The 20,413-nt window shown below is 39.2% G+C and overlaps 1 long non-coding RNA gene across 1 annotated transcript in view; it reads left to right on the plus strand.

Annotated features, from left to right (window-relative positions):
• The window catches only part of LOC309608867, a 75,009-nt gene that overhangs the window by 7,891 nt on the left and 46,705 nt on the right, over nucleotides 1-20,413 (plus strand). Inside the window, exon 3 of the long non-coding RNA XR_014233131.1 lies at nucleotides 1,390-1,511. This is a non-coding gene — a long non-coding RNA (uncharacterized lncRNA). The remainder of the gene's footprint in view (nucleotides 1-1,389; nucleotides 1,512-20,413) is intronic.

A 20,413-nucleotide genomic window follows, 5' to 3' on the forward strand; every position in this document is an offset into this window, starting at 1 on the left:
AAAGTATTTATTTAAAATTTATTTATTTATTTATTTATGGCTGCGTTGGGTCTTCGTTGCTGCGCGTGGGCTTTCTCTAGTTGTGGCGAGCAGCGGCTATGCTTCATTGTGGTGCACGGGCTTCTCATTGTGGTGGCTTCTCTTGTTGCGGAGCACAGGCTCTAGGCGTGTGGACTTCAGTAGTTGTGGGACGCAGGCTCAGTAGTCGTGGCTCACGGGTTCTAGAGCGCAGGCTCAGTAGTTGTGGCACATGGGCTTAGTTGCTCTGCTGCATGTGGGATCTTCCCAGACCAGGGCTCGAACCCGTGTCCCCTGCGTTAGCAGGCAGATTCTTAACCACTGCGCCACCAGGGAAGTCCCAGCAGCCTCATTTTGCTCATGACTGTCTATGTCAATGGAGTGTTTACACTGTGACTTCTCTGTCAGTTCACACTTCCCACTACCACTCTCCTGTGCAAATTTAGATGCATTTATTTAGAGTACAGTTTTTAAAGGATGTCTGCAAAGTTTGGGGGTCACATGTATAGTTTTACTCTTTACCCTAAGAATAATTTTGTCCCTAGCTTCCATTTACTTAAAAGCTGGCTGGAGTTGCCAGGTTTGTGAGATAAATTTCCTCTTGAAAATTCACCTGGTTGATCTGTGTTTCATTTACACTTGGTATGTCCAAAGATTTTTAAAGGTCCACCCTTCCCCGCTGCTGCCAAACGGGAGAGAAGTTTCTGGCAAGGCTGGTGCCTGTTACTAATATTCATTCACTTACTGATTTAATCAACATACCTTTACAGAGCATTTCATTGTATATTGAGCACTTGTGGTGGTCCTGGGAATATATAAAGAAAGATCTTGTCCTTGCCTTGTAGTTCACAGCCTAGTGAGGGAGAAAAACAAGTAACATCTTGTAATTTGGAGAGAAAAGTGTGAGAAAGCTTCCAGAAGTCTCCCCTAAACTGAGTCTTAAAAAGTGGACCGTGGTTGAGGATAGGATGTGAAGTAGTCACCTTTGAGATTAGCAAGGAATAGAGAGATTACATCATGGCTGCCATTCCTGTATCATAGCCACCATTTATCCAGTGTTTACATTTAGACAGATACAGCACTAAGCACTTTACACATTTTAACTTGTTTATCTCCACAATAATCTTACAAGGTTGGTGCTATTGTTATCCCAGTGTTGCCATGGGACCCAGAGACATTTAAGTAACTTTCCTAAAACTGCACAACTACCAGAGTGTTAAGGCTGAGACACAATTTAAACTGGATGATTCCAAAGCCTTGGAACCTTTAAGTTCAACTGTCACCCTCTCCACAAACCTGATTTGCCACGCTAAATGGTGTTGCCTGGCCGTTCGAAGAGGGGCTGAAAAACAAGTATTCCTTTTTTTTTAGGGGAAGGTGACAGTGAAGATTTGAGCAAAGAAACTATTGGGTCAGCCAACTTGCCGCAGACGGATAAGAGGCAACTGGAGAAATCCAGACACAAGATGATGTGGAACTTAATAAAGTTAATGGTAAGAAAATGGAATGGAGGAGATAAATATTGTAATGATTGAATCAATAAGACTGGATAATGCACTTCTCAGCGGGGGGTGACCCCCCTCCCTCCCCAGGGGACGTTTGGCAATGTCACAACTATTGGTTGTCACAACTTGGCGGGGGCCAGCGGTTAGCTACTAGCACCTAGTAGCTGGAATCCAGGGATGCTGTTAAACATCTTGTAATGCACAGGACAGCTCCCAGCATGAAATGTCAGTAGTGTGTGGTGGCTGAGAAACCTCAGCTATAGAGGATAAGGGAGGAATGTAGGAGCACTTCTCTGACTTCTCTGGTGTTCTGGTTCAGTGACTGAGCAGATGCCCACTTATGAAGATGGGGACTTGTAAGAGGAGGAGCAGTTTTACATGGGGGTATGAACAAAAAGATGGAGATAGATGTTCTGGTTGTTTATGAAATCTTCGAGGGAGAATGATGTAGTGAAAAGGGAAGTGAGTCAGGAGATAGATGCTGGGGGATACCAACATGGAGGGATGGAAAAAAGAAAGAGGAACTGTGAAGGAGACTGAAAAAACAATCAGTCAAGGTTTGAAGACAGAAACCAGGAGAGAATGGTAGACAAGGGAGAGACAGTTTCAGAAAACTGTGAATGGCAAGCTTTGGTAAAGAACTGCTGTATGCTTAGCGGTTTCTTCTTCCAGCTGGACAAAAGCCACAGTGCATTTCCCAGCCTCCCCTGCAGGCTGTGTACGGCCGATGGAGTAAGAGGGGAAGTGATCTATTTCTCCTCCAGGGCTGCCCCCTGCTAACAATGCACACAGTCCTCTGCACTCTTTGCTCTTCAGCCACCAGGTCAGAGGTCCAGCTGAGGACCCGAAGTCCCCAGGGCATGGTGGAGCCACAAGGTGAAAGGAGCCTAAGTCCCTGAATCACCCTGGAAGGCCAGTGACCATGAATATTTCCATGAGTAAATTATGACATAAGCAAAAAGTAAACCTTTATTAGCTAATGCCATTAAAATTTAAAGAGTTGATTTCCACAGCATATCCTCACTTACCTTAGTTAATATGCAACTCTGTAAATGCTTCAGACCAAAAAAATAACTTGATTCTAAGTGACTAGGGCAAGAGGCTTTTCATGGGGAGCAAGAGAGGCAGAAATCAGTTTGTGGATGATTGAAGGTCAATAGAAGATAGGAAAGTAGAGATTGAAGAAACAGGGAAAAGCTAAAGGGAGTCATGGGTTAAAAGAAGAGATGAATATATCTATATGATGAGAAAAAAAGAGGTGCTACAGACAGGAGACTGAAGGTTCAAAAGAGGTGAGGCTGTTTGATGGAGCCAAGAGAGGCAATGAGCCCAGCCCAGGCTGGGTGGGCTCTTCCCTTCCTGGTAAAGCAGTGTTCCAGGCCCCAGGCCCATTCAGCCAAGTGGGGGATGATAAGACTGCCTTTCCCAACAGTTATCTTTATCTTCAATTAACACCAGACTTTTTTTAGTTAGTTCAATGAACGTTACAAATTATTTTTCAGGAGATCAATAAGTGGTGTTTAAGATGTGGAGGGAAGCATTCCACCTTTATGTGAACGCCTTTAACCTCCAGAATGGAGCCCAAGGCTTAATTCTGAACCAGGCCTGTGCTAAGCCACTGACTTACAGAACTCATTTCCTAACCCAACTAGGATTAGCAGCATCCCAGGACTAGAACACTGTCACATTTCCTCAAGCAGATCTCTCTTAGAGGATGTGACCTTGAAAGGGCCAAGAGCTGGACATTACTGAGCTTCCAAAACCTATTATATGACTGTCTCTGTACCCGCCTGCACATAAATGTTTAAGTGCGTCATAGAATTCAGTCTGACACTTGCTTTCACACCTAGTGGTAGTGGGGTTATGGGAATGTCTCTATATCCCTTAATTTGCTTAACTAATTGTTAGAAGCTACTGATATTTACGAAAAAGAACCTAATAATTGAGAATGCACAAAGAGACTCAGCCCATTTTGTTATATAGAGTTTTCATTCCTTAAAGAACCACCTTGGCCTATGCTAAGATCTGGTCCAAAAAAAAAAAAGCATCATGACAAACTTAAATGACTTCAGGGTCAGATGGGTAAAACCTATGGGATAGCCTGGTATAAAATAATGAGTGCGAGTTAGCTAGTAAAGAAGGGTGGGAGGGGGAGAGGAGGAGAGGAGGGGAGAGAGCCTGTAGGGAAAAGTGTAGGCCGAGACCTATATTGTCATTAGGCTGGAGAAGTAGGCTGGGGCCAGATTGTGCCTTGTATGCAGCACTCAGGATTTTGGACTTTGTCATTAAAGCAATGAGATGTGCATAAGAAAAAAAATTGTAACTATGTGTGTTGATGGATGTTAACTAATTTTATTTTGGTAATCATTTTGCAATATCAAATGGTTGTGTTGCATACCTAAAACTAATATAATGTATGTCAGTTGTATCTCAATAATGTCTGTCAGTTGTATCTCAGTCTCTGCATTGAGATATGATCTCCTATATGCATTTTAAAAGATCACTTCTGTGGTACAGCGGCTATGCTGAGATTTGGAGAAAACTGGGATTGGAGACCATTAAAGTAATCCAGATAAGAGGTCCCAGGAGTTTGGGCTGGGTTTGTGGCAATGATGATGGGGTGAAGCAGGAGAATTAGAAGGTATCTGTGAATTTAGAGTCTGAGCAAGTCTTGTCTCTCGTAAGGAACCAGTATGCTTAGTTTTATCAGACCGTGAGAACTATATAGCCATTGTGTTTCCTGATGTGTTTTGAATGCCAAGAAGTTGAGCTAATTTTAGAGTTCAATGGCAGTAACTCCCTTAGCCTGCCTTTCCCTCATCTCCATCCTCTCCTTAGCTCACTTTACATCTTTTATGTTTATTTTAATGTCTCTGTTATATGTGTATCCATTTAGTGTGTCTCCTCAAATCCTTTAAGTGGTAAACAGATACAACAAACAGTATATCTTTTTTGGTTTTAAACTCGCATGCTTACAATAGTTCCATTAAGACCTGGACCTCTGTAATGGAGTCTGAAGAAGCTCTTCCCATCCCTCCATGATCAGCAGAATTCTTCCTTTTGAGCAGGAAAGTCTCTGTGCTTGGTGGAGAGAGAAGCCTTCTCATAGCCCCGGTAATACAGACACTGGATGAAGTCCAGGATGAATTGCTGACCTCTCATTGGCAGCCTCTGAGCACCTGCTCCAACAATCAGACATCTTTTAAAAGGAGATGCGATTGTGAGGAGCTAGGTTCTGTTCTCAACTTAAAGGAGAAGATTCAGGAACCCTTTGTATCCCTTTTAGTAACCTTTAAGTCTGGCTGGTACAGGGTTACTCAGGGAGAAACAAATATTTCGCAATAACTTCTAACTGTGTAGATTCTCTCCATAGCCCAACACACACTCACGACTCAGAGCCTTAGGCAGAGTACATCCTAATCCTTGAATTAGAGGAAAACAAGATTTTAAAGAAAAATACAGGAATATGTTAAGAGTTAGGCATATTCAACCACTTCAATAATCATTACTCAATTGATTTCTATACAATTCTATTCTTTCCTAAACATTCTCCCACTCCCTCTACCCCATCTCATCCCATATACTCTCAGGTCTTTGAAATAAATTCTAAAAATCTGGCTCACCTCTGAAATATGTTTTCAGTGTTGATCTGGCAGGACTCATGCTCTGATTGTCCTGCTTTTCCTGCACATGTCTTTCCTGGCTGGCTCTGTTGGCATTGGTGTATTATTTTGCCATGCCTCGGGCATTGTTCATCTCCGTGCCCTGCATTCAACCTTCAAGCTCTATTTTACTGACTTTCTTCTGTAACTGGGAGACTTCCCAGTTTCTTTCCAGGCCATTCAGTTTCTCTGGCATTCCTTGCTCATTGATCATTTCTAACCACGTCTCCCCTTGTACTGCTTGGCCCCAAGTGAAATGTGAGAACCACTGAAAGATTTTGAGGAAATTACCCTGGGTGCTGCTGAGCAGTAGCCTTTTCAACCGTTTCTCATTAGCTCAATGTCCTCAGAGTCACAGGTGCCTCTCATTCATATTGAAATCCTGCAAAACTTTCTGGTTGGCCCTGAATGACTGCTTTGGACAAAAGGAAGGCTACACATTGCATCGCGAATTTTGTCATGTTCCCCAATGTTTACACCAAAGTAGTCCCTTCTGATGAACATTAAGTTGTTTGCATTTACTGCCAAAATTATGAAGCACACACAGAGAAGTTAATCCCTTGTGCAGCTCCACTCTAAGGCTATGAATCCAGGCTCTCTGAACCAAATTTAGATGTGTTAATCGCCTTGCTTCAGAGTGTCCTTTCTCTGGTGAGACTTCGCTTCATGTAAAATACAACAAGTATTTTAGGCCAATAAACAAAAATTAATCCCTAGAGTTTTTTCTAGTCCCCCAGTCCTCTATTGAGTTTCACAGCTTTGATTTATTTGGAAACTAGAGTAACGTTACAAAGCTTCTAAAGTAAGCATTGCTTGAAAGTCGACCATTTAAATTGTGGGGTGTAATTCTTCAGTGGCATTCCTTATGTCACTCCAATACCCTCCCTTTTTTTCAAGTTACTACATATATTTCACTCTCTCCATCATTCCATCTAGTAATCACCCCCAGCCCCAATCCAACACTTCTGCTCTAGCTACACGTTCTTCATTTAGCCTACACACTTTGACCAGTCATTCAGCAATGAACTTGTGAAATGGCACACCATTTAATTGAATGACACACCAACATCTTTCATTTCTTCTTCCATTGCAATATTGCATTACAGACTGCATTGTTTAATTAGATAGATTCTGCCAAAGTCTCACCTTTTTAATAGAGCATAAGTACCAATTAGTCCTCTAATTAGGTTCTTGTTAGATTTGGAAATAATAAGTTTTGATTTCTTTAAAATATTCTACAACTCTGACTTCTAACTAATTCAAATGGCCTTCTCCTAGGCAACACACTCTCAATGTAAGGTTTTACTCTACTTGTTCCAAATGTATATAATGTTCAAAGATAGGGATAGGTTAGTTATGCTCTGGTAACACATGACTCCAAAATTGTAATGGCTTAAAGCAGTAAAGGTTTATGTCCATCTCTGTGAGCCATAACTCTCCTCCACATAGAATTTATTCCTGGATTCAAGCTGATGGAGTACCCTCTATCTGAAGTATTTCTGGACTTTTGGTAGAAGGAAAGGAAAGTATATCAAAGCACATACTAACTCTTAAAATTTCTACCCAAAGAGGGCACATGGCACTTCTGCTCACATTTCGCTGGCCAAAGCAAGTCACGTGGCCATGCTTGAGTTCAATAGGGTGAGGAATAAAATCTTCCCATAAGGAGGGACACTGTGCATGTGTGAACAGTTATAAAGTGAGCTACAGTATCCTAATCATATAATATTCTGCATTAATTAGAAATCAAAACATACATATAATACTACTGGGCTATAAAATCAAAGGAAAATATGATGATAGAAAACAATAAACTCGCTTGATCATATAAGGAATTATCTTTGGTTTGCCTGAGTACTAACAGAGCCTCATAGTAATGCCATTAAATTATTTAGTTAGATACCTGTGCAGTTTTTTTCTTCATTTATTTCCATTAATTATCTGGATTTTTCTTGCTTTGCCTAATATAGCTATTAAATTGAGATAGCACTGAATAATTTCTAGTGATATTTTTGTATAGTACAGATCACTGATATCAGAGTTTTAGACATTTTAAACTGTAGTTTAATGTTTCTATATAAACCATAGTCTTCTTCAGTCATTAAAATAACATAACTATTTATTCTCTAAAAATATGTTGTTTAGTAAACTACTCCAGTTAAAAATAGAGAAACAAAATTCTCCCCTCATCACCCTTTTTTTTTTTTGAGTTGAAGATATTTGCTTGCTTCTATTAAATGTAGTTACAGTTAACCAAAAGATAAATACAGCTTTTTAAAGGTGAATTAATGCCCTTTTGAGCTATAGCTACTACCAAGCATCTCCCAGTTTGTTTATTCAAAAATACTTATCAACTGCTCTAGTACTTACAGTGGGCAAGGTACTGGGGATACTGTAGTAAGTAAGACAGAGATGGTCTCTCCTCAGGGAGTTTAAACTCTAGTTAAAGAGATAGAAAATGCATTATTAAACAAGTAAAATAATTATATGCTGTTGATAAATGATAAGAAAAAATGAAATGGATGCTGTGTTTAGGGAACGAATTGAGACGGACTGAATATATTCCAAAATATTATATTTTGGAAATAGAATATATAGATCTTAATGATGGATTGTTTGTACAGGATGAGCAATAGGGAGAAATCCAGGCTCACTCAAATGTCTGGGTAGATCACCTGGGTAGATGATAGTATCATCAACTGAGATGGGGAAGAATAGAGGAAAATCAGGTTTTGGAGGTAGCTGGCAGCAGAGGGCTTCTGTGTTTGACACGTTAAGTTTGAGAAGCTTATTAGATATAGAAGCACAAAGATCAAATAGAAAGAAACCTATATAACATCTGATATGTGTAATATTGTACATAATGTATTATATGTTAGAATGTGCATAACGTTTTATATATATGTGTATAGAAAGAGAGACGGAGACAGACTACATCATTTAGAGATAGAACAGAGGAGGCAGAGCCAGCAAAGAAGATGGAAAAAGAATGCAAAATTTCTTCTGTAAACGGTCAGATAGTAAATAGTTTAGGCTTTGCAAGTCATAAGGCCTCTGCTACAACTACTTAACTCTTCAGTTGCAGTACAAAAGCAACCAAAGACAATACAGAAAGGAATGTATGTGGCTGTATTCCAATAAAGCTTTATTTATGACCCATTTGAATTTCATATAACTTTTACATTAATGAAATATTATTATCCTTTTTATTTATAAAGTATTAAAAATGGCCACAAAGATTTGAAAATAGAACTTTTAAAATTAAAATTGAAAATGTAATCATTTAAGTAAAAATTCCACTAAATCAAATTAAATAGCAAATTGAACAGCTGAGGATAGAAATAGTGTCTGGAATATAGATATAAGGAAATTACCTGGAAGACTGAAGAGATGAAAAGATGAAAATGTAGATAAGAGATATGGAAGATAAAGCAAAAAATGTCTGGAATTGGTCTAATAGGATTTTAGAAGAGAGAGATTAAAGAATAGTTGGAAGAGAAGTAATATTTAATGAGATAATAGCTGAGAATTTTTTAGACTTGATCAAATATATGAATCATCATATCCAGGAAGCACTACACGTTCTGAGGAGGATTTCTCAAAAAGGGAAAAGAGTAATCATTGGATATATTATAGTGAAACCTTACAAGCAAGTAAGAAAGAAAAGACAGATTATAAGCATACATTGGAGATATTGCAGGTTCAGTTCCAGACCACTGCAGTAATGCAAGTATTACAATAAAGCGAGTTGCATGAATTTTTTGGTTTCCCAGTGCATATAAATGTTATTTTTACACTACACACTGTAGTCTATTAAGTATAGAGTTACAAATTGAAGGTTTGTGGCAACCTTGCATGTCTACTGGCACCATTTTTAAAATAACATTTGCTCAGTTTTTGTCTCTGTGTCACATTTTGGTAAATTTTGCAGTTTTTTTAGACAATGCTATTGCACACCTAATAGACTACAGCGTAGTGTAAATATAACTTTTATATGCACTGGGAAGCCAAAAAATTTGTGTGACTTGTTTTATTGCTTATTTGCTTTATTGTCACCACAATGGAACTGAATCCACAATATCTCCAAGGTGTGCCTGTAACCCTTTTAGTCTGGTAAAACAATCTATTTCTTAACTAAAATAAAAGGTAGCCTGGCTATTTAAGATGGACATAGGAAATTGTTGGGCATTATTTCCTTAATTAGGCCTAGTTTTGGAGAATCTTCTAGTCCCTTCTTAAATACTTTTACATATATTTATTTGTCTCATAGTTGCTTGATATCTTTGTGCAGAGTCTTAAATACTTCTGCATGTCTAAGTTGTCCAATTTGTTGGTGTATAACTGTTCATAGTATTCTCACGTTTTTTGTATTAATGTGGTGTTGGTTGTAATTTCTCCTCTTTCATTTCTTATTTTGTTTATTTGGGTCCTCTTTTTTGTTTTTCTTAATGAGCCTGACTATAGGCATATTAATTTTTCTTATCTTTTAAAAAAACAATTCTTGGTTTCATTGATCTTTTCTATTGTTTTTTGGTCTCTTTTATTTATTTCCTCTCTGATCTGTATTATTTCCTTCCTTCTGCTGACTTTGGGCTTTGTTTGTTCATCTTTTTCTGATTCCTTTAAAAGGTAGTTTAGGTCGTTTATTTGTAATTTTTCTTGTGTCTTGAGATAGGACTGTATTGCTATAAAATTCCCTTTTAGAACTGCTTTTGCTGCATCCCATAGATTTAGGAAAGTTGTGTTTTCATTTTAATTTGTCTTAAGGTAGTTTCTGACTTCCTCTTTGATTTTTTCATTGACCCACTAGTTTTTTAGTGAGATGTTGTTTAGCCTCCACATTTGTGTTTTTCCCATTTTCTTTCTGTAATTGATTTCTAGTTTCACATCATTGTGGTCGGAAAAATGCTTGATATTATTTCTATCCTCTTAAATTTGTTGAGGCTTGTTTTGTGACATAGCATGTGATCTATCCTGGAGAACATTCCATGTGCATTTGAAAACAATGTGTATTCTGCTGTTTTGGGATAGAATGTGCTGTAGATATCTATTAAGTTTAATTGGTCTTATGTGTCATTTAAGACCACTGTTTCCATATTGATTTTCTCTCTGGAGGATCTGTCCATTGATATGAATAGAGTATTAAAGTCCCCTACTATTATTGTATTATTGTCAGTTTCTCCCTTTATGTCTATTAATATTTGCTTTATATATTTAGGTACTCCTTTAATAGGTGAATATATGTTTACCAATGTTATATCCTCTTCTTGTATTGTTTCCTTTGTAATTATATAATGCTCTTCTTTGTCTTTTGTCATAGACCTTTGTTTTAAAGTCTACTTTGTCTGAAGATGTGGCACATATATACAATGGAATATTTATTACTCAGCCATAAAAAGAAACGAAATTGAGTTATCTGTAGTGAGGTGGATGGACCTAGAGTCTGTCATACACAGTGAAGTAAATCAGAAAGAAAAAAACAAATACTGTATGCTAACACATATATATGGAATCTAAAAGAAAAAAACAAAGTTCTGAAGAACCTAGGGGCAGGAGAGGAATAAAGATGCAGATGTAGAGAATGGACCTGAGGACACAGGGAGGGGGAAGGGTAAGCTGGGACAAAGAGAGAGTGTCATGGACATATATACACTACCAAATGTAAAATAGATAGCTAGTGGGAAGCAGCCACATAGCACAGGGAGATCAGCTCGGTGCTTTGTGACCACCTAGAGGGGTGGGATAGGGAGGGTGGGAGGGAGATGCAAGAGAGAGGGGATATGGGGATATATATATATATGTATAGTTGATTCACTTTGTTATAAAGCAGAAACTAACACACAATTGTAAAGCAATTATACTCCAATAAAGATATTTTAAAAATAAATAAAGTCTACTTTGTCTGATCTGAGTATTGCTATCATCTCAGCTTTCTTTTTGTTTCCATTTGCATGAAATATTTTTTTCTATCCTCTCACTTTCAGCCTAAATTTGTCTTTAGCTCTGAAGAGTCTCTTGTAAGCAGGACATAGATAGGTCTTGTTTTTTTATATCCAATCAGCCACCATATGTCTTTTGAATGGAGCACTTATTCCATTGATATTTAAAGTGATTGTTGATAGGTATGTACTTAGTGTCATTTTGTTACTTGTTTTCTGGTTGTTTTTGTAGGTCTTTCTGTTCTCTTCTTCTTTTAGTTTCTGCCATTATGGTCTGATGATTTTCTTTAGTGGTATGCTTGTGTTTCTTTCTCTCTATTTTTGTGTCTATTGTAGGTTTTTGATCTGTGGTTACCATGGGGTTCATATATGTTGACCTATAACAATATTTACTTGTTTTAAACTGATATTCATTTAAGTTCAAACACATTCTAAAAGATCTACCTTTTTTACTTTCCTCCTCCACATTTTGTGTTTTGGGTAATATTATACACCTTTATATTTATCCCTTAACTCTTTATTGCAGTTATAATTGATTTTACAATTTTTATTTTTTGATCTTTGTACTAGCTTTTTAAAATGGTTGATCCACAGCCTTTACTGTATATTTACCTTTACTAGTGGGATTTTTTCTTTCTTATAAATTCTTACTTCTTTTTTTAAAATTTTTTTATTTTTGTGAATTTAATTTTATTTATTTTTTTATACAGCAGGTTCTTATTAGTCATCCATTTTATATACATCAGTGTATACACGTCAATCCCAATCGCCCAATTCATCACACCACCACCCCCACCTCCCACTGCTTTCCCCACTTAGTGTCCATACGTTTGTTCTCTACATCTGTGCCTCAATTTCGGTCCTGCAAACCGGTTCATCTGTACCATTTTTCTAGGTTCCACATATATGCGTTAATATACGATATTTGTTTTTCTCTTTCTGACTTACTTCACTCTGGATGACAGTCTCTAGATCCATCCATGTCTCCACAAATGACCCAATTTCGTTCCTTTTTATGGCTGAGTAATATTCCATTGTATATATGTACCACATCTTCTTTATCCATTCATCTGTCGATGGGCATTTAGGTTGCTTCCATGTCCTGGCTGTTGTACATAGTGCTGCAATGAACATTGGGGTGCATGCATCTTTCTGAATTATGGTTTTCTCTGGGTATATGCCCAGTGGTGGGATTGCTGGATCATATGGTAATTCTATTTTTAGTTTTTTAAGGAACCTCCATACTGTTCTCCATAGTGGCTGTATCAATTTACATTCCCACCAACAGTGCAAGAGGGTTCCCTTTTCTCCACACCCTCTCCAGCATTTGTTGCTTGTAGATTTTCTGATGATGCCCATTCTAACTGGTGTGAGGTGATACCTCATTGTAGTTTTGATTTCATTTCTCTAATAATTAGTGATGCTGAGCAGCTTTTCGTGTGCTTCTTGGACATCCGTATGTCTTCTTTGGAGTAATGTCTCTTTAGATCTTCTGCCCATTTTTGGATTGGGTTGTTTGTTTCTTTAATGTTGAGCTGCATGAGCTGTTTATATATTTTGGAGATTAATTAATTCGTTTGCAAATATTTTCTCCCATTTTGAGGGTTGTCTTTTCGTCTTGTTTATGGTTTCCTTTGCTGTGCAAAAGCTTTGAAGTTTCATTAGGTCGCATTTGTTTCTTTTTGTTTTTATTTCCATTACTCTAGGAGGTGGATCAAAAAAGATCTTGCTGTGATTTATGTCAAAGAGTGTTCTTCCTATGTTTTCCTCTAAGAGTTTTATAGTGTCCAGTGTTACATGTAGGTCTCAAATCCATTTTGAGTTTATTTTTGTGTATGGTGTTAGGGAGTGTTCTACTTTCATTCTTTTACATGTAGCTGTCCAGTATTCCCAGCACCGCTTATTGAAGAGACTGTCTTTTCTCTATTGTATATCCTTGCCTCCTTTGTCACATAGGTGCGTGGGTTTATCTCTGGGCTTTCTATCTTGTTCCATTGATCTATGTTTCTGTTTTTGTACCAGCACCATATTGTCTTGATTACTGTAGCTTTATGGTATAGTCTGAAGTCAGGGAGTCTGATTCCTCCAGCTCCGTTTTTTTCCCTCAAGACTGCTTTGGCTATTCGGGGTCTTTTGTGTTTCCATACAAATTTTAAGACTTTTTGTTCTAGTTCTGTAAAAAATGCCATTGGTGGGCTTCCCTGGTGGCGCAGTGGTTGAGAATCTGCCTGCCAATGCAGAGGATACGGGTTCGAGCCCTGGTCTGGGAAGATCCCACATGCCGCGGAGCAACTGGGCCCGTGAGCCACAATTACTGAGCCTGCGCGTCTGGAGCCTGTGCTCTGCAACAAGAGAGGCCGCGATAGTGAGAGGCCCGCGCACCGCGATGAAGAATGGCCCCCACTTGCCGCAACTAGAGAAAGCCCTCACATAGAAACGAAGACCCAACACAGCCATAAAAATAAATAAATAAATAAACCCAAAGTTTAAAAAAAAAAAATGCCATTGGTAATTTGATAGGGATTGCATTGAATCTGTAGTTTGCTTTGGGTAGTATAGTCATTTTCACAATATTGATTCTTCCAATCCAAGAACATGGTATATCTCTCCATCTGTTGGTATCATCTTTAATTTCTTTCATCAGTGTCTTATAGTTTTCTGCATACAGGTCTTTTGTCTCCCTAGGTAGGTTTATTCCTAGGTATTTTATTCTTTTTGTTGCAATGGTAAATGGGAGTGTTTCCTTAATTTCTCTTTCAGATTTTTCATCATTAGTGTATAGGAATGCAAGAGATTTCTGTGCATTAATTTTGTATCCTGCAACTTTACCAAATTCATTGATTAGCTCTAGTAGTTTTCTAGTGGCATCTTTAGGATTCTGTATGTATAGTATCATGTCATCTGCAAACAGTGACAGTTTTACTTCTTCTTTTCCTATTTGTATTTCTTTTATTTCTTTTTCTTCTCTGATGGCCGTGGCTAGGACTTCCAAAACTATGTTGAATAATAGTGGTGAGAGTGGACATCCTTGTCTTGTTCCTGATCTTAGAGGAAATGCTTTCAGTTTTTCACCATTGAGAATGATGTTTGCTGTGGTTTGTCATATATGGCCTTATTATGTTGAGGTAGGTTCCCTCTATGCCCACTTTCTGGCGAGTTTTTATCATAAATGGGTGTTGAATTTTGTCAAAAGCATTTTCTGCATCTATTGAGATGATCATATGGTTTTTATTCTTCAATTTGTTAATATGGTGTATCACATTGATTGAGTTGCGTATATTGAAGAATCCTTGCCTCCCTGGGATAAATCCCACTTCATTGTGTATGATCCTTTTAATGTGTTGTTGGATTCTGTTTGCTAGTATTTTGTTGAGGATTTTTGGGTCTATAATCATCAGTGATATTGGTCTGTAATTTTCTTTTTTTGTAGTATCTTTGTCTGGTTTTGGTATCAGGGTGATGGTGGCCTCATAGAATGAGTTTGGGAGTGTTCCTTCCTCTGCAATTTTTTGGAAGAGTTTGAAAAGGATGGGTGTTAGCTCTTCTCTAAATGTTTGATAGAATTCACCTGTGAAGCCATCTGGTCCTGGAATTTTGTTTGTTGGAAGATTTTTAATCACAGTTTCAACTTCATTACTTGTGGTTGCTCTGTTCATATTTTCTGTTTCTTCCTGGTTCAGTCTTGGGAGGTTATACCTTTCTGAGAATTTGTCCATTTCTTCCAGGATGTCCATTTTATTGGCATAGAGTTGCTTATAGTAATCTCTTAGGATGCTTTGTATTTCTGCAGTGTCTGTTGTAACTTCTCCTTTTTCATTTCTAATTTTATTGATTTGAGTCCTCTCCCTCTTTTTCTTGGTGAGTCTGGCTAATGGTTTATCAATTTTGTTTATCTTCTCCAAGAACTAGCTTTTAGCTTTATTGATCTTTGCTATTGTTTTCTTTGTTTCTATTTCATTTATTTCTGCTCTGATCTTTATGATTTCTTTCCTTCTGCTAACTTTGGTTTTTGTTTGTTCTTCTTTCTCCAGTTCCTTTAGGTGTAAGGTTAGATTGTTTATTTGAGATGTTTCTTGTTTCTTGAGGTAGGCTTGTATTGCTATAAACTTCCCTCTTAGAACTGCTTTTGCTGCATCCTGTAGGTTTTGGATTGCCGTGTTTTCATTGTCATTTGTCTCTAGGTATTTTTTGACTTCCTCTTTGATTTCTTCAGTGATCACTTGGTTATTTAGTAATGTATTGTTTAGCCTCCATGTATTTGTGTTTTTTACATTTTCTTCCCTGTAATTCATTTCTAATCTCATAGCGCTGTGGTCAGAAAAGATGCTTGATATGATTTCAATTTTCTTAAATTTACTGAGGCTTGATTTGTGACCCAAGATGTGATCTATCCTGGAGAATGTTCCATGTGCACTTGAGAAGAAAGTGTAATCTGCTGTTTTTGGATGCAATGTCGTATAATTATCAATTAAATCTATCTGGTCTATTGTGTCATTTAAAGCTTGTGTTTCCTTGTTAATTTTCTGTTTGGATGATCTGTCCATTGATGTAAGTGAGGTGTTAATGTCCCCCACTATTATTGTGTCACTGTCGATTTCCTCTTTTATAGCCGTTAACAGTTGCCTTATGTATTGAGGTGCTCCTATGTTGGGTCCATATATATTTATAATTGTTATATCTTTTTCTTGGATTGATCCCTTGATCATTATGTAGTGTCCTTCCTTGTCTCTTGTAACATTCTTTATTTTAAAGTCTATTTTATCTGATATGAGTATTGCTACTCCAGCTTTCTTTTGATTTTCATTTGCATGGAATATCTTTTTCCATCCCCTCACTTTCAGTCTGTATGTGTCCCTAGGTCTGAAGTGGGTCTCTTGTAGACAGCATATAGATGGGTCTTGTTTTTGCTTCCATTCATCAAGGCTGTGTCTTTTGGTTGGAGCATTTAATCCATTCATGTTTCAGGTAATTGTCGATATGTATGTTACTATTACCATCTTCTTAATCATTTTAGGTTTGTTTTTGTAGGTCTTTTCCTTCTCTTGTGTTTCCCACTTAGAGAAGTTCCTTTAGCATATGTTGTAGAGCTGGTTTGGTGGTGCTGCATTCTCTTAGCTTTTGCTTGTCTGTAAAGCTTTTGAGTTCTCCATCGAATCTGAATGAGATCCTTGCTGGGTAGAGTAATCTTGGTTGTAGGTTCTTCCCTTTCATCACTTTAAGTATATCATGTCACTCCCTTCTGGCTTGTAGAGTTTCTGCTGAGAAATCAGCTGTTAACCTTATGGGAGTTCCCTTGTATGTTATTTGTCGTTTTTCCCTTTCTGCTTTCAATAATTTTTCTTTGTCTTTAATTTTTGCCAATTTGATTACTGTGTGTCTCGGCATGTTTCTCCTTGGGTTTATCCTGTATGGGGCTGTCTGTGCTTCCTGGACTTGGGTGGTTATTTCCTTTCCCATGTTAGGGAAGTTTTCGACTATAAATTCTTCAAATATTTTCTCGGGTCCTTTCTCTTTCTCTTCTCCTTCTGGTTCCCTATAATGTGAATGTTGTTGTGTTTAATGTTGTCCCAGAGGTCTCTTAGGCTGTCTTCATTTCTTTTCATTCTTTTTTCTTTATTCTGTTCTGCAGCAGTGAATTCCACCATTCTGTCTTCCAGGTCACTTATCTGTTCTTCTGCCTCAGTTATTCTGCTATTGATTTTTTCTAGTGTAGTTTTCATTTCACTTATTGTATTGTTCATCTCTGTTTGTTCTTTAATTCTTCTAGGTCTTTGTTAAACATTTATTGCATCTTCTCAATCTTTTCTTCCATTCTTTTTCCGAGGTCTTGGATCATCTTCACTATCATTATTCTGAATTCGTTTTCTGGAAGGTTGCCTATCTCCACTTCATTTAGCTGTTTTTCTGGGGCTTTATCTTGTTCCTTCATCTGGTACATAGCCCTCTGCCTTTTCATCTTGTCTATCTTTCTGTGAATGTGGTTTTTGTTCCACAGACTGCAGGATTGTAGTTCTTCTTGCTTCTGCTGTCTGCCCTCTGGTGGATGAGGCTATCTAAGAGGCTTGTGCAAATATGCTGATGGGAGGGACTGGTGGTGGGTAAAGCTGGCTGTTGTCCTGGTGGGCAGAGCTCAGTAAAACTTTAATCCGCTTGCCTGCTGATGGGTGGGGCTGGGTCCCCTCTCTGTTGCTTGTTTGGCCTGAGGTGACCCAACACTGGAGCCTACCCGGGCCCTTTGCTGGGGCTAATTGCAGACTCTGGGAGGGCTCAGGCCAAGGAGTACTTCCCAGAACTTCTGCTGCCAGTGTCCTTGTCCTCACAGTGAGCCACAGCCACCCCCCACCTCTGCAGGAGAACCCCCAACACTAGCAGGTAGGTCTGGTTCAGTCTCTATGGGGTCACTGCTCCTTCCCCTGGGTCCTGGTGCACACACTACTTTTTGTGTGCCCTCCAAGAGTGGAGTCTCTGTTTCCCCCAGTCCTGTCGAAGTCCTGCAATCAAATCCTGCTAGCCTTCAAAGTGTGATCCTCTAGGAATTCCTCCTCCCGCTTCTGGATCCCCAGGTTCAGAAGCCTGACGTGGGTCTCAGAACCTTCACTCCAGTGGGTTGACTTCTGTGGTGTAAGTGTTCTCCAGTTTGTGGTTGCCACCCAGCAGTTATGGGATTTGATTTTATTGTGATTGCACCCCTCCTACCGTCTCATTGTGGCTTCTCCTTTGTCTTTGGATGTGGGGTATCTTTTTTCGTGAGTTCCAGTGTCTTCCTGTCGATGATTGTTCAGCAGTTAGTTGTGATCAAATTCTTACTTCTTATTGCAGCCTTTTCTTTTCCACTTGGAGAAGATCCTTTAACACTTCTTCTTGCATTGGTTTAGTATTGATGAACTTTTTTGGTTTTTGTTTGTCTGAGATGTTCTTTATCTCTCCTTCAATTCTGAATGATAACCTTGCTGGGTGGACTATCCTAGTTTGTTGGTTTTTATCGTTCAGCACTTTAAATGTATCAAGTCACTCCCTTTTTTTTTTAAGTTTTATTTATTTATTTAGTTTTGGCTGCGTTGGGTCTTCATTGCTGCGCGCGTGGGGCTTTCTCTAGTTCCGGCGAGCGGGGATTACTCTTCGTTGCGGTATGCAGGCTTCTCATTGCGGTGGCTTTTCTTGTTGTGGAGCACGGGCTCTAGGCGCGTGGGCTTCAGTAGTTGTGGCACACAGGCTGAACTGCTCTGTGGCATGTGGGATCGTCCTGGACCAGGGCTTGAACCTGTGTCCCCTGCATTGGCAGGCGGATTGTTAACCACTGCGCCACCAGGGAAGCCCTCAAGTCACTCCCTTTTATCCTGCAAAGTTTTTGCAGAAAAATCAGCCGGTAGCCTTAGAGGGGTTCCCTTGTATGTGACTTCTTTTTTTGCCTTTAGAATTCTCTAACTCTTGGCATTTAAATTATGATGTGTCTTGGTGTGGGTCTCCTTCGGTTCATCTTGTTTGGGACTCTCTGTGTTTCCTATACCTGAATATCTGTTTCCTTCTTCAGGTTTGGGATATTTTCAGCCATAATTTCATTTGAATACATTCTTGATCCTTTTCTCTCTCTCTGTCTTCTCCTTCTGGGACCCCTAAAATGCAAATGTTGGTATGCTTGATGCTGTCCAAGAGGTCCCTTAAACTTTCCTCATTTTGTAAAAGTTGTTTTTCTTTTTGCTGTTCTGATTGGGTGATTTCCATTATTCTATCTTCCAGATCATTTATTCATTCTTCTGTATCACCTAGTCTGATGTTAATTCTTCTAGTTTATTTCTCATTACAGCTATTATACTCTTCAATGCTGGTTCTTTTTTTTACATTTTCTAGTTCTTTATTAAAATTCTCACTGTGTTCATATATTCTTTTCCCAAGTTCAGTTAGCATTCTTGTTATTGATTTGAACTCTTTATCTGGTAAATTATTTATCTCTCTTTCATTAGGGTTTTATTCAGGTTTTTTTCTTTTTCTTTCATTTGAAACATATTCTCCTGTCTTCTCATTTTGTTTACATTTCTCTGTCTCTATGAAATTACATGAAACAGTTACCTATCCTAGTCTTGAAGGGGTGTCCCTGTGTGAGAGCTTTCTATGCAGTCTGTGTGTGCCCACTGGCTTTGGTGGGAAAGCTGGGTCTGAAGTGAGCATGGTCACATCTTCCCCCAGGGTGTGCTGTCAGCTATCACCTTGGTGGGAGACAGGGCTGAAGATGGAGGGGTTAGAGCTATAGCCAGGTGCAATCCAGGGCTTCTCTGATGCTCGTGGCAGTCCCTACCCTATCAGGTATGAGTGCAGGGCTCAAGGTGCTGAAGCAGAACCCCTGAAGGAGTTGGGTTTCTCTTGTGTGGGTGATGGCTGTCTCTACCTTGGTTGGTTTAGTGGCAGGGGCCTACGGGCTTGGGGCTTCACTTTTGTGTTGGTTTTTACTTTTTCCGTGTGTGCCTTGGTTAGAGGCTGGGTCAGGGACAGAGGGGTGGTTTCACACTACTGAGCTGGCTTTGTTCCTGCTGGCAATGTGGGTCTCTGTCCTGGAGCTAGTTTCACTCCTCCTAAATGTAGGTAGGGATGTGTGTGCTGGCAATGGCTACCTTCACTCTGATCAGAGATAGGGTCATGTCCAAGCTGGCTCCATTCCCTCTAAGTGTGTGCACTGTCATTGGCAATGGCAGCCCCTGCTCTAGTGGAGAGCAGCACTGGAGCAATATGGGCAGGAGCGGGTGCCTGGTGCCAGCTTGGGGGTATACTGGGGCAGTCCTGGCAAGCCAGTTAGAGCCCCAAGCAGTTTTCAGTTTGCTGCCTTTGTGCTGTGACTGGGAGTAAGCAAGCATGTGCATGCTTTTCAAGAGCAGAGTCTCTGTTTCTTTTAGCCTTCAGTAAGCCCCACTAATTTTCAATCCAGCTAAGGGGATTTGCATTCCTGGTGTTGGATCCCAGTGCTGGGGTGCCTGATATGTGGCTTGAACCTCTTGCTCCCCAGGGAATCTCCCTTAGCCTGTGATATCCCCCTCCTTTCCTGGATCCTCCATCCAGGGTGCAGATGGCAATCAGATTGCTTCTCCTCCTTTCTTACCAAACTCCATGTGGATCTTTCTTTCTAATTTTTTAAAATTAATTAATTAATTAATTAATTTTTGGCTGCATTGGGTCTTCGTTGCTCAGCGCGGGCTTTCTCTAGTTGCAGTGAGCAGGGGCTACTCTTCATTGCAGTGCACGAGCCTCTCATTGAGGTGGCTTCTCTTGTTGCAGAGCACGGGTTCTAGGCACGCAGGCT

This window comes from Balaenoptera borealis (assembly GCF_965194805.1).
Source record: "Balaenoptera borealis genome assembly, chromosome: 13".
NCBI lineage: Eukaryota > Metazoa > Chordata > Mammalia > Artiodactyla > Balaenopteridae > Balaenoptera > Balaenoptera borealis.